The following is an 18,115-nucleotide window of genomic DNA, read 5'->3' on the forward strand; positions in this document are numbered from 1 at the left end:
GAGAACTGATTCGTGCTTGCCAGAGGCAGGGGGCAGGCGGGGGGTGGGGTGGTGAGGCGAGGGAAATGGGTGAAGAAGGTCAAAAGAAAAATAAAGTAAAGATAGAATTGGAGATTTGTCAGCAATGGAAGAGTGTATGGATGATCCTGGCCACAAACAAAGCTTGTACTCCCCATCCAGATAATGGCTGCCTGATTTGCAGGCAGAAACAGATTCTGTGTTTTTCAGATGGAACAGTGCAGGTGGTTAAAAATCTTGTCCAACCCACTCTCTGTGTTGTGTTGCAATTTTGTTTCAGAGTCAAAGTCTGCATAGTTTCAATTGTTCTTCTTGTTCCTGTTTTGGTTCAGCAGCCCCACATTAATTGTAGGTAGAAAAAAACCTTTGAGCTCATAGTACAGAGGTGATTTGGCCATAAATCCAAAGTTTAATTTTCAATCTTTTTTGAGTTTCTTCTCTGGGATGCTTTTTGAATACACAACCCCACACATACATGCACACTGTTGACATGCATTCACATACAGCATTTGTCTTTCAAGGCTCAGTTTTAGACTCACTTTTATTTTACTCAGATCCTACACTTTCTCCAAAGACAATTTTATCTGTGCACCTGGCTTTAATTACCATCTATACCACAGAAGACTTGCATGTTTACGTCTCCAGGTTAGCTGTAGACCTTTTCTCTGAGGCTCAGACTTGAATTTAGAATTAGTCCTCCCACATCCACTCTGGGCCTTCTCCAGTCTGTTTTCTACGGGCAACCTGTGTGGAATTTTCAAAACAGAAGACTAAACTCTTCAGTTCAGGTGTCAGATATGCTAACAGCTTCACGTTGCTCTAGAAATGAAGACTAAAATCCACAACATGAACTGAAAGGACCTGTGCAATTGGGCCCTACCTAATTCTGCAGGCCTTTTACTCTGCCCATGCCTCTCTTTATTCTCCCTGGCTTCTCCGCTTCTTCAAATGACTCATATTACTTCCTGCCGCCTCACTCATCTCCTCAGACTTTTCATTCCCCGTGGACTTTATCTCCACTCTGTTTACTCAGAAGATGCTTATATTTCTTTTGAATCCCTGCTTTCTCATACTTTCCTCTCTGACGTATTCTCTGTTCTTCCTATTTCTTCATACTTCTTTTATTTTATGCTCACAACATCATGTGAAGTCCTTAGCATTTATTACATTTTATTTATTTGTCCAAGTGATTAATGCAATATGCTAAGCTCAATGGGCAGCTACATCTTGGATCTGTTCACTATTTGATCCATAATATCTATCAAAGTGAGTGATATTTAATTGTCTTCACTTGATTTTATAAATAAATTGACTAAATAGTAACCAACTAGATCAGGCTCTCAGATATGTTGTATCTTGTTATCTCTGATGTACCCTCATGACATCTTTCAGATTTTAATTAATTATTTATTTGGAACTACTTTTCTTAATGTTTATTTTAGAAATTAACCTGAATGACAGGAGAGATTGAGTCTGCATTACCATTCTTGGAACGTTAGAGGTGCTCAATAAGTATATTTTGAGTTAATGAAGAATCAAACACCGTGTGTGTATATCATGGATAGTTATCTTGAAGAAATGTTAATCCTGACGTCTCCTTGATTGCAAATTTAGAATTTAATTCTCATTGTTTTTAGAGGTTGAGGCATTAATGATCCTAAATACAAGTTGTCTATTTCTTTACAGTTACCAAGGGAAAAATGTAAGAGTGAAGGCTAGCAGTTGTGCACATGGACCATACACTAACAGCAATGATACATTCAGCAGTGGAAGCCATAACAGTAGAGGTTGGCAGGGACCCAAAGGGACCCACCGATAGTCAGCCCTGGTCAAGTGTCCCAGTGGTGGTGGTTTCAGCACCCAAACCAGAAAGCATTGTGTTTTTCTCTTACCTTGATGCTAAAGTTTGCCAGGATCACTGTCACCTTTACATGATTCTCCAAGAGGCTCACTAAGTGCAATTTTCTTATATATCCCCATTTAGCTCTACCCTTGGCAAAGGGCCTCTGGTCCTTCCTGGGGATGGAGGCACATGGGCTTAACCTCTAGTCTAGTTTATTTCTGAAAGTTAGGGGTCTGAAAAAAGACTGGCAGAGCCCTCCAACCCAGTCCCACAACCACAAGGAGAGAGAGAGAGCTGGTTGGAGCAGCCAGCAGGTGTAGACAGCTGTTCCCCAGCCAGGACTCGAAGGGGCTGAGCACGGCAGGCTGGGGCTGTGGCTGCTGCTGCTGCTTCTGCCTCTTTCTTGGCAGCAGCTGGTCCCTGGGCCTTGTGAAGAGGGAGTTTGTAGTGAGGGGTCCCACACCGGGCCACTCTCCTTTATTAGCTCGAGCAGGATACCTCCTAAAGGGATCTAACTAAATCTCTAAGGTCTCTTTGATGCCACTGGGCAAATCAATCATGAAGGGCCCCATACTCTTTTTTTTTCCCTGAAATTTCAACAACTTGCTGAACTGCTGGGTTTTTATCAGCATAAGGGACCTAATTGGAGTTACTCCGCTCCCAGGAATCCCCAACCATCTCTGGTCCTATCATTGAAAGGCTACAAACAGTGGCTAGGGAACTGCTTCCCCCGCATTTTTCAAATCCCTCTGTTGGATTGCTAATCTGACCGAGTTTAGCCAGGAGTTAGGGGCAAAAGAGAAGGACCAAAGATCCTCCTTGGAGAAGAAAAATCTTATATCAACAGTGTACCAGCATGCTTCAAGAAAACTACACTGCTTCTGCTAGCATTCCCTGTGACCAGTTGGCATTGCGGGCGAAGTGCCCCACGGGCTACTTTAGCGCTTTCCCGGACTCATTGGTGAAGTGCCCATGGGACCTTCCAACTCTTGCAAATGATCTGCTAGCACTCATGTAGAATGTCCACCAGACTCGAAATGGTGCCCCTTAGGCTTTTCAAGCTTTTTGCTCTTCACAATGGCATTGTGCTTCATCAACTGTGCTGCTCGCTGAGCCAATTTGTCAGGAGCTCCTTTGAGATAGAGAGAGTCTTAAGCTGCCAGGTGTTAGAGCAGCCTATTAAAATAACAAGTCAAGATGGAAGTAAGATTCAACGCTTTCATTACTTACTTTGATAATGTAAGCTAGAGACTAAATGAGAGAAACGTTGACTCCTCTGCTCCATCTTCCCAGAGGGAACAGTTCGAGAGTCAGATGCATCAGCAAAGACCTGAGAGCCATTTTCCTACCAAGGGAGCCCTGAGCAAAAGGCTTCTGCAGTTTTATGGTCCCAGGATCCAGGGGAAGAAAAAAGAGAGAGGGCTAGGGGTGGAAAAGTACTGGGTACTGAGTCAGAGTGGAAAAATAACTTCAAAGTCTCCCCCTCTTTCCCTTGGTCCATGGGGAGGCCTCAGCCAAGGTGTCTGACTGCAACTCCCTTCAGAGACTGCAGCTCACTGGCTGTACATCACGTCTAGTGTGGAGAGGACAGCTTTTCCCATGAGGACTGGCAGGTAAAGTCTATGGTCTTGCCTGAAAAATCACACATATAGTTTTTGACCAGATTCCACAAATGGTAAAGACAATAGTGGAACATATGTAGTCTGACTTCAATGTCAGGCTGCTTAACCATTAATTGTGATGCCTCTGTGCTGCATGTTATCAGGGAGTTCAATATGCTTACAAAATTTTCTCTTGATCTTTGGTTCTTAGTAGTTTGACTGAGTTGTGGCCAAGAGTGGTTTTCTTCAAATTCAACCATTTGAATTTTGCTGAGATTCTTGAATTTATAAATTTACGTCTTTCAGCATTCGAAGGTAATTTTCAACTATCATTTTTTTCAAATATTTTTCTACCTTGTTTTCTTTCTTTTTTCCTTTTGGGATTTCAGTTATCCACATGTTAGCCCTTCTACCTTGTCCTTAGAACAGATCCATAAAACGCTGTTCATTATGTGTCTCTTTCTTACTGGATAATTTTCGTTCATCTATTTTCAGTTTCACTGACTCTTTTCTCTTTCAGCTACTTTCTGCCACTTAATCCATCCAGGGATTTTTCACTTTTATTTTTAGATATTGATTTTGCAGTTTTACCATTTCCATTTGATTTTTAAATATTTTCTATTTATCTGAGGTTTCTTACTTTTTTGCTTTATGTCAGGAGTAAATTTCTTTACCTTTGTGATGATGGTTTTAAGTCCTTATTTTATAATTACAATTATCTGGGCTATCATAGGGCAAAATATATTGATCATCTTTTCCTTCGAGGACATTTTCATGCATCTTTGTATGTTGAATAATTTAGAACTGTACCCCAAACATTACAAACATATTGTCATGTAGGTTGTTCATTCTAATATATTCCTTTAGAGGCTGTTGATATAGTTGTTTTACCAGGCAATTAACTTCATTAGCCTCAAGTTGCAAACTCTCTTTTGCCTACCATGAGTGGCAGCTCAAATCTCAATTCAGATTGATCTCAGTTTGCCCTTCAAATGCATGGTTCAGATGTCATCCTTAGACCTGGGTAGAGTTTATTTTTTTTAAAGTTTGGCACCTGTGCTAACAACTGTTGCCAAGTTGTTTTTTTTCCTTCTCCCCAAAGCTCCCTGGTACATAGTTGTATATTCTAGTTGTGAGTGCCTCTGGTTGTGCTATGTGGGACGCTGCCTCAACATGATCTGATGAGCGGTGCCATGTCCGCGCCCAGGATCTGAACTGGCAAAACCCTGGGCCGCGGAAGCAGAGTGGGCGAACTTAATCACTGGGCCACGGGGCAGCCTCCTGGGTAGAGTTTACACATTTCTCCAGCTCTCTCCTTTCCACAAACTCCTCCCATAAGTCTGTCTCAGAGCCCTGATTGCCTTAACTCCTTCCTCTGATACTTTAAACATGAATCCAGGAAGTCCGTGGGCTCTGCATAGCCATCGAAACCGGAAATTCACACTATGCTGCTCGCTTTCTCCATTCATCATCTCCTCTCTAAAATCTGCCTATATTATTCACTCTCAGAGCCCTCTGGTAGTTTCAGTTTGTTTGTTTATTTTACTTTTTATTTGTATTTGTCTAGTAATTCTAACTGTTATCTGCAGGATGGTCAATCTCTTACTCTTCCAGAAAGGAATTAAAGTCTAGACTTTAATTCCAAAAGCATATATTTGTTGCTATGTAGAGAGTAAAGTGTAATGGGGTTATGGTAACAGGCCAGCTAAAAAAGGGTGGTAACTTACACTACAGAAGTGGTGATGGGATGACTTAAATACGTTGGATTTCAGATATATTTCTGAAATAAAGCTGAAAGAATTTTCTAAGCAATTTGATTTTTGATGTGGAAAAAAATGAGTCAAGAATTACTTTTTTAAAAATCTGAGCAAATGAATATATAGATTTGTTATTAAATGTTATGGGAAAACCTAGGAGAAGAACATGGTTGGGAAAATGGATTTCAAGTTTGGATTGGGGCATGTTAATTTTGCCCTGTATAGCATTTAAGAGATTATTCAAGTGAGTAATTTAAGCAAGATGATGGAATTGGAGATGCAAGTTTTGGAGTTATCAGTGTATAGGTAGTATTTAAAACCATGGCACCAGAAGATATCACTTAGAAAGAAGGCTAGTTAGAGAAGGAGAAGGCCCATGGACAAACATCAGTCATGGACACGTTTATAGGTCAGGAATAAGAGTAATTCATAACAGGAGCCGGGGACAGAACTGTCAATTGGGTAAGTAGGTGGGAAGAATTATGATACCTCAGAAGCCAAGTGAATATGACACTTAGGAAGAGAATTATTGAGTCAAAAGTCACTAATAGTTGTCAAATATGTGGGCTTAGAATTGATCATTGGATAGGACAATATTAGCAGGTGACTTTGACAAAAGTAAATATTTTAGGAACAAAATGGTCATGAGAAACTGCAGATACAAAATGAAGACATGTCTCTTTTTGTGCAATTTCCTTTAATCAAGCTAACTTCATTTCTGTTTTTTAAGTATTTTTCCAGGTTACAAATATCTATAATTCTTCTTGACCTATTCTCTTAACTTGAAGCCCTCAGCATTTCAAAGCTTTTACAAAGTACAAGTTAAATATAATATTACATCCGCCCTGAAACTTACTACAGTCTTTACCATTCAATGAACTATACCCCTTTTTTAAGTTTCAATGGCACATTAAAACCCCATTCTGAGACTATCACTTTGTACTTTGTATTATCATCCTTGCCGAATGAAAATCATGCTGTATTATTTTCAGACTCCAGTCCTCACTAGTACCAGGCATGCCTCCGTTTGTTAAATTTGATTAAAATGCCACTCAGTGAAAGTATAATCCACAGAGAACCTAAGTTGGATCAGAATTTGTGTTAATTCTAAGATTTTTGTTAACTCTAAGTTTTTTGCTTTGTGGAAAATTTCGTTATTACCACAAAATTTGTTCAGAAACGCTAAAACTGAAGCATAATTCCTAAAGATAGGTAATAGATATTGCCCTCAACTGGTACATATTTCGGAAAAGAGAAAAGATATTTTGACTTCTTTTTTGTTTTATCTTTGCTTTATTTCTCCATATATTTTTTCTTTACTCATTAGTAAAATACGAAAAGAAAAGCCAAAGAAAGGTGTAATGTGATCAAATGTTCCCATTTCCTTAGATTGTAGTCATATAATACCCAAGTTGTGAGTAGTTTCTATGAATATGGATTCAGATACTGAAGTTCTATCTTCCTTATAGTAGAAGATGTTTGGAAAAAGACCATCCCTTCTAGTTCACTTCAATATTACACAAAGATGAAGAAATGTTAAGATCTCAATTTTTAACGCATAGATTTGCTGAAGAATAAAAAGAAAGAAACACTCTGGAGAAACCCTTGCTTTTATTTATAGGCAAATACAGTTGGCAATTAGAACACTGTATATCCATTTAAATTCTGTACCATTTAATTGCAAATTAATCATGGTGGGCCAAGTTGGTCATGAATACAAAGAGTAATAATTATATGTGAAATTCTTTTTTACTTCAAAATGTAATTCCATAACAGTCTTGTGACAGAACCGGACTAGAGGAATTTAAGATCTCATTTAATTTGCCACTGTGAATTCTGGATCATGACAGCAAGGGTAAAAATTGCTTTTATCTATATTATTTTTGAAGTCGTATAGGCTGACTATCAAATATGTCTAATGATAACTTTTGGTAACATCTAATAAAAGTAGTCAATTAGCTAATCATAAAATAGTTAAACTCATCTGGAAACAGTAGATCTAATTTTGACTGGGGGACTTTTCCCCACACTTGTTTGTTTTCCCCAAGCACGCCTGAATTCTTCTTCCACGTGGGCGGAATGGGTTACCTGGCAAGTGTACAACATACATCTGTCCAGATTTCTTGTCTGGGCTAGAGCTAATCTATGGAAAGTTCATAAGCATAAGGAACACAAGAGCCATCCTGCCTAGGTTCAAATCCTGGCGCTGCCACTTACTCACTGTAGGACCTTGGACAACACTTTCTTCATCACTAAAAGAGGGAAGATAATATAGGTAATACTAATAACTAAATTACAGTGTTTTCGTGAGGCTTAAAATAGTTAATATATTTAAAGTGCTTAGCAGACTGCTTTCTAGATGGCAAATGGCCTGACACATTGCCCAGGTACTTGGAAAAGAGAAAGACTGGAAGATGAGAGAAAAGGAGGTCTGAGTTAGAGGCATGTGGATGGAGTATGGGCATAAAGTGTGAGGATTTTTGTGTTGTATATTAATACCCATCAGGAAGCATCTACCGTGGAAAAAGTGTGAACAATAAGACAAAATGATTCAGTTTACAAAGCCAGCCTTTGTCATTGGTCATCCCAGAACTGGCCAGAAGGCACATAAATGTTGTAGCCTCAGTAACAGAGATGGAGGCTAAAGATGGATACGACAGCAAAGTATCCTACTAACCAAGTCTATTTTATCTGCTGTTGATCTGACTGCCCAACTTGCCAGCACCGAGACGTCCGTCTCGCAGGGGAACCAAGTGTTGCACCATTCTAACAGAATACACTGGGAAGTGATGGATAATTTAAGAAATCATGAACACTGCATACACAGCACTTTGTACTTTTTGATTTAGAGTCAAGCATATATATGTTTAGGAATCCATTAATTATATACTTCCTTATTTTGCTGTTCTATTTCTGAATACACACTTCATCCTTTCAGTATGATTTTTCAACAATTCAACTACCACTAACAACTATTAATCATTTGATAGGAACTAGACATGGTATCACTTCGACTTTCTTGGAATGTTTGCCTTATCAGTTGACTAAATTTTCATTTCCTCAACATTAAGGAGGTGATTTACTTCAATGTATATAATCACTCTTATGGTAGTTTATACCAACAATAGAAGCCCACATGTCATATTATAAAATTTGTAGAGAGGATGCTAATATCATATATTTAGTGAAATTATAGCCTGTTTCAAAAAAAATTCTTGGGCTGTTACAAATACTAGTGGCTTTTATGCTGGGAATTCTTCGTGCTTTCCATCCTTGGGGTGGTACCTATCAGAAAAGTTGCTTTGTTTTCTTATTTACAGGAAATATATCTGATAACAGGAGTATTACTGAATAGAATGTATATTTTCCAATTTTTAAAAATTTTGTCTTAGATGTTCATTTAAAATTTAATCCCAAAGATGAAGTTGCATTTGTTTACTTATTCTGATGTTATAATATATATTTGCTTGTTCAGAAGATTGAGAAATTTTAAAATATGTTAATCGCCATTACAAATAGGATGGAAGCAATAAAACTTATAAGTGAATTGATCTGATGGGTACTATGGAAAAAAGGAAAATACATGAACTTACAGTAGGCGCCCTTGACTCTTTTCAGCCTGCAATAGCCATTATTTGTACATGCTTTGCATAGATCTCTTACACTTCCATAGAAACACAAAATATGGATTTTTACTAATTTTTTTAAATTTTATATGCTGACAACTTAATTTTAAGATGGTCCAAATTGTGTACCCAAAAGTATTTATCATATATATAAATTAAGTACAATATACCATACATACAATAATTATATTAAATGAACATTCAAATACGTATGAAACATACGATAATTTTTAAACACCTTTGTATCTTCACTCAATTAAGAAATAGAGCATTATCAAAACAGTTGAAGCCTCTGGTGTGCTATTCTCCATTTATTTTGCCTTCTTTTCCCAGTTCCTTATCCTAAGTAAATATTGCCCTAAATTGTAAGATTATCATTCCCTTGATTTAAATACAAGTTTAAATAAATTTTGAATAAATATAAAGAAATATTTATAAGCTAGGTGAAAAGCATAAGGAATAATAACAAATTGAAGGCTAGAGTACTTACAACAAAGTTTAAGGGAAATCATTCTGCTATCACAACTTTGAAGTTTGTGCCCCTCCCAGATTCTCATAATCCAGAATTTGGTGTTTTTATTTGCTTATTTTATAGTTTTACGGGTCTGTAGGTATCCTAAACAATATCCTTTTTTGTTCCGGATTTTTAACTTCCTGTCAATTGAGCTATAAAATATGTGCTCTTCTGGAACTTTCTTTCACTATTATGTTAATCAGATTTATTCTCATTAATATCTATATTTGTATTTTAGTCATATTCACTCTTCATACTATACATTGGATAAACAAAACAAATATGTTTATCTATAGACATTTAGATTGTTCCAAGTTTAATTTGTTTATCTATTTAGTTATTATTACAATATTTCTGCTATTTACATTCATATTTGTGTTTCCTTAAACAAATATGAAATAATTCCCTAGGGTATATGCTTGGATGTACACTCAGTGGGTCTCACTGTATAATCTGTTCCTTCATCATTCATTCGTATTTTTCTTTACATACATGAAACATATGTATTTTATAATCTGTGTGTGTCAATTCCAACTTTTATAGTCTCCTTGCATAATTTTGTTGGTGGTTGATCTCTTGCTGATTCTCTAACATGGTTGTTTTTTTCCCTCTTTTAAAGTAAGTTTTTATTGAAGAATAAGCTATGTAGAGTAACATGCACAATTATTAGATATATAATTCATGATGTCTCTACAGATGTGTGCACCAATATAACTGTCACCCAGATCTAGATATAAAACATCACAAGCATCTCAGAAGCCTCCATCTTGCTTCTCTCAGTGAATATACCCTCAGTTTTATCAGTTTTCTGACTTCCATCAGTAAGTACTAAGTTTGTCTGTTTTTGAACTCCATTTAAATGGAAAAATGTAGAATGGATTCTGTGATGCCTGACTTCTTTTGCTTAATGTTTTGTCTACTATTAAATCATCCATGTTACAGTATATGTTAATAATTCATTATTTTTGCTCGAGTACGGTATTATATTTTATAAATTTACCTCAGATTATTTATTCTTCCTGTCATTGATGAGTAACAGGGATGCTTCCAGTTTTTTATTACAAATCAAGTTATTTTTAATATCCTTGACTCGTGTGTTACATACAGACACTCATTTCTCCTGAGCATATAGTAAATAGTATGATTTACTGAACCATAGAGTATATGAATTCCAATTTTAGTAGATTCTGCCAAATTGATTTTCAAAATGGTTGTAGGAATTTCTAATCCCCTAGCTATGTGTGAGAGTTCCAGGTGTGCCACTAATTTACTAATACCCACAATTTATTTATTTATTTTTAAGGGATTTTGTTGGATCTGTAGTGTTATCTCAATGTGATTTTATATTTGAATTTCCCCATGACTAAATAGTTGAGCAACATTTCAGTGATTATTAACCATTTAGATATCCTCTATTCTGAAGTGATTGTTCAAGGCTTTTACCTATTTTTTAAATGATTGGATTATCTACTTTTTACTTACTGATTTGTAGGAATTCTTTTTAAATGTTAAATGAACCCTTTTGTGGACAAGTTTAACATATATAAATTCTTTATTATGTGTGGTTAAAGAAATGGATCAAAGTTTATTTTCCTCAAGCAAAAAGAGGAAGATTGCAACAGATGTTAGCTCAGGGCCAATCTTCCCTACAAAAAAAAAAAAAAATTCCTTTCCCCACACACTGCAATGGCACCTATGCTGTCAATCAAGGCAACATATGGGAGTGCATGTTTCTAGTCTCTCTATTGCCAACATATTTTGTTATTGCTGATGTTTGTGGTATTTTTATTTTCTTATTTCACTGTTGTATTAAGTCATATTTGAAGGTATGTTAGCTCTTGGAATTCTTTAAGGTGTTTATGATGGTGTATTCTCTCTCTCTCTCTCTGTCACTCCCTCCCAAACAGATTTTTAAAACATTTTTATGAAATCCCAATTGTCCGTACTTCTTTTTCATAGTTAGATTTTTTTGTGTTGAATCTAGGAAATTGTTTCTTCCAGTATGGTTATTCCAGATGTCTTGTCTGCTATATAGATCAAACTATGACAAATATTTTGTCTGAGCAAGTACCAATAAAAGCGCAGAAGGGGGCCAGCCTGGTGGCACAGCAGCTGGGTGGGGACATTCCAATTTGGCAGCCCGGGGTTCACCGGTTCCAATCCCAGGTGCGGACATGGCACTGCTTGGCAAGCCATGCTGTGGTAGGCATCCCACATAGAAAGTAGAGGAAGATGGGCATGGATGTTAGCTCAGGGCCAGTCTTCCTCAGTGAAAAGAGGAGGATTGGCAGCAGATGTTAGAGCAGGGCTAATCTTCCTGAAAAACAAACAAATAAAAGCACAGAAGAACCAAACAAAATAGGTCTGTAGACCATATTTTAATTCTATTTTGTGAGCGATATAGTCATATTGAGTAAAGTTTATGTTTCATATGTTTATGTAAATATCACATAAATACTTTCTTCATTATCTGATCAATCATTAAAATTATAATTCTTATATCCAAACAAAATATTCTGAGTGTGTGATGAGATCATGTTTGTATTCTGCATGCACACAATCATATAATTCAAAGCCTTGAATATGAAACTTAAAGAATTTACCTAAATATTAATTTTTTTAAATATTGACATATTTCAGGTTAAATGTAGTGCTATATAATCCTTGTTAATATAGGCATAAAAGAGATAATTTTGGATTTGTTGCTGTCTTCAAATTTTAATAAAAGAAACCTTAGTTTGGTTTATATTACTTAAAAACCATCTTTCTCCTATTTCTTATTGATACCAATAATAAGTGTGGGTACTATCAGATTATTTTATGACTCGAGAAGAAAAAAACCTAAAAATTTTATGAGCTTTAGTTTTTCTTAAATTTTCATAGAACTTAAGTGAGCATAAAGTAATAGTTCAACAATATCCTGTGAATTAATTTAAAATTGAAGCCTATCATAGTCATCAATGAAAAAGTACAAAATGACATCAAATCATTTATATTTATTTTTTAATCAAAGGTAAGACTTAGTAACTCTATTCTCATATGTAATAAAGGACTATTCTGGTATCTTCGGAAAAATTATACAATCATATTTGTGAATCTACATATTTTACTAGCTAACAAGCTACCAATTGTATTTGAAGATTTTTTTCCCCAAGAAGCTAGTCCAATCTCTAAAAAAGGTCAATTAAGACAATCACCAATGTCACATAACTTTATTACACTAACGATAACACTTGTTTTTAAGCAAATCACTAATAAACCAAACACATTCTACATGCAAATTGGGTCTATAACATGGTCAAATAGAATACTTGTGTATTCATACACATAAATATGTATTTAAAAATTTATTAAGGCGAAAAGAGCTAAAAATAAAGAGGAATTCAAGGATTTGAAAGCTACATATGAGAAAAAAGAATTTTTTAATGCTATATGAATTTGAATTTATTTCATAACATATGCATATGAATTTGGGTCATAATACTTCAAATATCCAGATACATATTTTTAATGATTCATAATATTTATAACTGAAAAAAATCCATAAAATGAACAGAGTGTGCTGCTAGTACAATTTCATCCATAACATGGGTCATTCCAATGATGGTGATTTTTATGGCAAGTCATCATGAGTTTCTCCTGGAGTGTCTAGAATTTCATGTGACCCCTCCTTATATGCCTGCTGGAAAACAGATTACTTCTCCAAGTGTAAACAGTGAAGATGTTAAAGGTAATGGTCATTATACTCACTGGTTATTACCAGCTTTAAACAATAAATACTTAGAAGATATGAAGTTTGGTAGCATTTTTCCTAATACTTAGAGAATATTTACTACTTATAATATATTGTATTTATAATATATTTCACTAGTACTTATATAATACTTATATATACTTATATAATTTATAATATATTATGTTTATATTTATAATATATTTTCCTAGTACTTAGAGAATACCTCTTGTCTGAAAATCAAAAATTGTTTCCAAAATATAATCATCAAATAGCAAGTTAATAAGTATTTTATTTATATTTAAATAGATCTATCTCACATAATTGTGGTCCAAGATAATATAATTACTCTTATTATACTAATAGTAATAATTATACTACTAACAATATTGTTTTGGACCACTAAAATATGAAAGATAAAATTTATTTAAATATAAATAACTATTAACATGTGCTTTCAAATAGATTTTTTCTCACAAAGTATGTCTCTATAGAACTAAACTAAGTGGATTCAGATAAAACAGCTTGTCAATAGATTTTAGAGTCAAGCTTTGTCATGTGTATCAATGTAGGCAAGTATTAGTATATGTCAATACCAGGCAATAGATTTTATAATATAGCAACAAAATTAGAGGGATTTTTTTATTATTATAAGAAATATGTACAGTCCAAATGGACTCTGTATTTATTTGGACTAAACTATGCCTTACGGAATTGATTTTTTTGGTTGAAATTTATTTCCCTTGTCTTCAGAAGGCCTGTGCTATTCAAAGAAATAATTTAAAAGCACAGTAAGAAAAATTAACTGGCAGAGCATATAAGCATTGACTTTTCAAATAATTTTCAGAGGCTATGCCTATACACTTCAAATAAAATGTTTAAAAAATAGATAAAAATGGAAAAATTGCCTCATTCCTTGATTGCATTGCCATGAAACCATCTAATTCCACTGATTTTTCTATTCTCCTGAACAGACTACCTATTGGGATTTCCTATTTGCTCTAGACTAGACCTGATGAACAGGAGCTTTCAGAAAGATTACAGCTGACAAGACCTTGGAGAAGGGCTCTTCAGGTGTCCAGATTGAACTTGTCTCGCTTTTATACCTGGCATAATAGCGCGAAGAAGTCTTTTGATGTCATTGCGCCAGAGATTGCAGCGACAGCATTACTGGCATTGCCCCAGTGGGTAGTAATGCATCAGCCAACCATTACTAGAGAAACAGGAATGAAGAAGGAGCCTGAGGATGCAAGTGCGGTGGTGGTAGTTGTTCAGTTTCACTTTGGGAAGCAAAACACTGTAGCCATCCTTTGCTTTAAAACTTTCTGTTGTGTCAGTTTCAACTGCTTATTCATTGGGGTTATTATCTGAAAATTTATTTTTAAAATAAACAATGTAAAATTCTATTTGTGGAGCAAATTTATTACATGTATACCCATTTGCATGAACACTTTTGGAAAATGGTTATTTCATGGAATCATACTTTTTCAATGCCAAGTTACGTTTTGTTTTGTTTTTGTGTTGTCAAAGCAATGTCAATAATGTGTATTCACATACTTGCTTTAAAATTAAATTACATATAGGTAACTTGCCTAGCCTTAACTTTCTAAAAAACATCTTAACTACTATATCTAGACAAAAATTACCCATATCCTTCAATCTTTACTAAGTTTTGATATTCATATGATTCACCCACAATTCACAACTTCCATAAGTGAAATTTCTTTATGCTTTATTTATAAAGCCTTGTCTGAAAACTTGGAAGTTAAGATACAGGTAATGTACAGTTTATAGAAGAAAAAGAAACATTTGAGTATTACGCATTAAGAGCATTTTTGACTTCAAATAAAACCTAAATATTCTAATTACTCTAAACAGAGTCAGGCAACATCCTGAAAGCTTCTTCATGGAGTTGTAATGTTTTATGAAGAATTTTATATCCCATGTGTTGTACTGTCACATCCTTCTGATATCAGTGTGGATGGGATGCAGAAGGAGTTCATGAATTTAGAGTGTCACAAATATACTACCTAGATGACATCTCATAAATCTCCTTCTTATATCAGAAGGGTAAGTCAGTTCTGTTTTATTATATGTTTATTAGTGATACCAAAATGTATTGCATAATTCATGTTTTTTGGCCAATAGTTTTTAGAATTTCATTGTACACAATTTAGCAATATACATATAATATGCATGAATTGTTTCCCGATTGCCTTGGTAAATGCACAATTTATAACTAGGCACTTAGAAAATAATGGCTTTTTTCTGTATATGTAACTGTATAAAATATTTCAGAATCTCCAGTAGACTTTCAAATATTAGTGTTTCATTGGAATTGTCATGGCTTAAAATGGCAGCCCAGATTATTTATTAAATGAAACAGAAAGACATATCATTACAAATATTTGTTTTTGTGTGCTTTTTTTACAAAACTTTAATTATAGTACAATGGAAACAGTCCATCAAACCAAACTACATTGGCAATGGGTGCAAGAAGTCAAGAACTGCCATAAGTCCTCAAAATATTGAATCAAGCATATAAAATATAAAAAAATTCCTGCAAATTAATGTATTTCAGAATTTTACATTTTGCATATTATGTAATGTCCCTATCAGATTCTGGGTAGCTTGATATTATTATTTCTCAGTAAAATATGTGAATGTTCATCCCAAGGGGGAGTAATGAACTGTATAAGAAGCCTGTGTTAGCTTGGGTTGACATAGATTTTGCCAGAATGTGCTGCCAAATGAGATATAAACCAGCTTTTGATTTTAAACATTTTTCTATTTTAGATTTGCAAATAACACTATCAGAACTAAACTGGGTTATACAGAACAGAAACGGTCTCAAAATAACTTAAGTAAACAGCAGAATTTACTGTAATAAATAGTGAAAGTATACGGAAACCAAAGAGCTACGCTTTAAAGGTCACCGGGAAGGGAATCTTACTTAGATGCCCTTTGAGCATCTTCTCGTTACAGTGCAGGAGAAGAGCATTCACTTGTGTCTTTTAATTAAAAATCCAGGGAGAAATTTAAGTTTGTTATGTGAAAATAGAGTGCATTCAAAAAAGAAGTTCTGGCTATTGATAATCTATCAGACCTAAAAATAATCCTCCACCTCTGTTTCACTTACAAATATTATATTTTGGGGATTAATGTATATACATTTCTAAAAGGAAGCATCAGGCATTGTTAATTTCAGAACCAGACTCCATAATTTGGTGAATGCGATACTGCCTGTCTTATGGAATCACAAGATTTATTTCTGCATGGCGTTTTGTAGACGATGTGTTAGTACCAGAAACATTCAGAAAAAGAAAAGTGTGGTAGAAACAAACAAACATGCTATGATATTCTCTTGTATGATGTGGTAGTTCACAACAATTTTTTTCTTAATAATTAATCTCGAGGGAACTAAATTTTACACACTGTGCACTAAAATATGTCCTGAGTGTAATGAATTATTTTTCAAAAACACAAAGGAATAACCACTAGTCTAACCTACTAGTAAAAGCAACTACTAATATAACTACCAGTATAATATAAAAATAAAGACTACTCCATCATTTTTAGTGTAATAGATTATTTATACTTAGAAAAATATGTATATTAGTTCAGAATGACTAATGACAAAATAGGTTTTAGAAACACTGTTAATTTGTAGGTAAGGATGTAAAGGTAGACGTTTCGTAAGAACAGCTCATTTTAACATGAGATTTGTTAGAGAATTCATTAGAATGAAGACCAGAACTAGCCAAAACAGTTCATATTACCTGAAGTCAATTGATCTTGTTGATTTTAAGACTAAAAAGCCAGATCAAATGCAAAAAGAATTTTGTTCAAAATACCATTTAACTCAATGTATTCACTTAAGTATGTTTTATATTATTCCCTAGAATTTCATATGAAGAAGCTAAAAATAAGAGTAATGTGATTTGCCCATTATCACACAGCTAAAAGCTGTAGCAATGACGTCTGAACTCATGCCTTCCAGGTACAGGTCATTCCTCTTTCCATAATACAACGTGAGCCAGTATAAAACACAAATGCCTATGTTTTCTTTGGAAAGAAATTTGGTTAACATTTGTTATGATATCATGGGAATTGAACATAAAAAATAAATAGTAAAGTAGGAACTGATATTCACAGACTTGATCCTCACCAAAGTCTATAACTATGGAGGACTTCATTCAGTTAGAAAAGAAAGGAGGTGTATTTAATAAAGAGGTGTTTGGCAAAGATATTTTTAAGTGTCGATATTACTGGTCGCCTACAAAGTACTTTACATAGAATAAGAGTTAATGTTAAGTATAATCTCGTGAGATAATTATTTTGTTTTTCTCTTTTCCACAAAAGAAAATGAGTTGCCTGGAGTTACTTGCACATAAGGAATGGAGAAATCATAATTCAAAACCAAGCTTGTTTGACTGCAAAAGCAGGGCTTTTGTCATTACTTTACATTGTTACTAACTATCCATTTTCTTATACTAACTTTGTAAACATAACATCAATCTTTGATGGCCTGAAAATAATTATTTATATAAAGTAGTTTAGGTATGTCTTCACTTTAGAATTGTGGCTACTGCTGATTTTTTTCTAGTGCCTTTATGTAGGAATTAATATATAAATGCAAATTTTAGTATAATATACTAACAGTGCTTTGATCATGGAATCAGCAGGAAATGAGCACAAACATACTGCCTCCCACATTCAGATACAAATGAAAGAGAATTTCCAAACTCAGCTTCATTGGCCTCTGTTTCCATGCTGCTTGTCCTTCTCTATACTAAATAAGTTACATACAATTTATTATTCTTTCCTGTAAATTCACAGCTAGGATTTGAAGTGTGCTTTAGAATACTAAATCGCTGTCATGGTTTTCCAACTATTTCTGAGTCACTTCTCTGATGACTTGGAAAATGTATTACATTGCATTGAGATTTTCAGTTCAGCAACTATTTCTGCAGAGTCAAGTGGCTATTCACTTAAGTTCCACAAAGAGTTGTCTACTGATTAC

The 18,115-nt window shown here is 34.6% G+C and overlaps 1 long non-coding RNA gene across 1 annotated transcript in view; it reads left to right on the forward strand.

The window, feature by feature from the left end:
- Positions 1-15,497, forward strand: part of LOC111772559 (uncharacterized) — a 74,258-nt gene extending 58,761 nt beyond the window's left edge. The window contains exons 2-3 of the long non-coding RNA XR_002806499.2: positions 10,056-10,180; positions 14,067-15,497. This is a non-coding gene — a long non-coding RNA (uncharacterized lncRNA). The remainder of the gene's footprint in view (positions 1-10,055; positions 10,181-14,066) is intronic.
- Positions 15,498-18,115: the final 2,618 nt, after the last annotated feature.

The sequence above is a fragment of the Equus caballus genome, chromosome 2 (assembly GCF_041296265.1).
Source record: "Equus caballus isolate H_3958 breed thoroughbred chromosome 2, TB-T2T, whole genome shotgun sequence".
Taxonomy (NCBI): domain Eukaryota; kingdom Metazoa; phylum Chordata; class Mammalia; order Perissodactyla; family Equidae; genus Equus; species Equus caballus.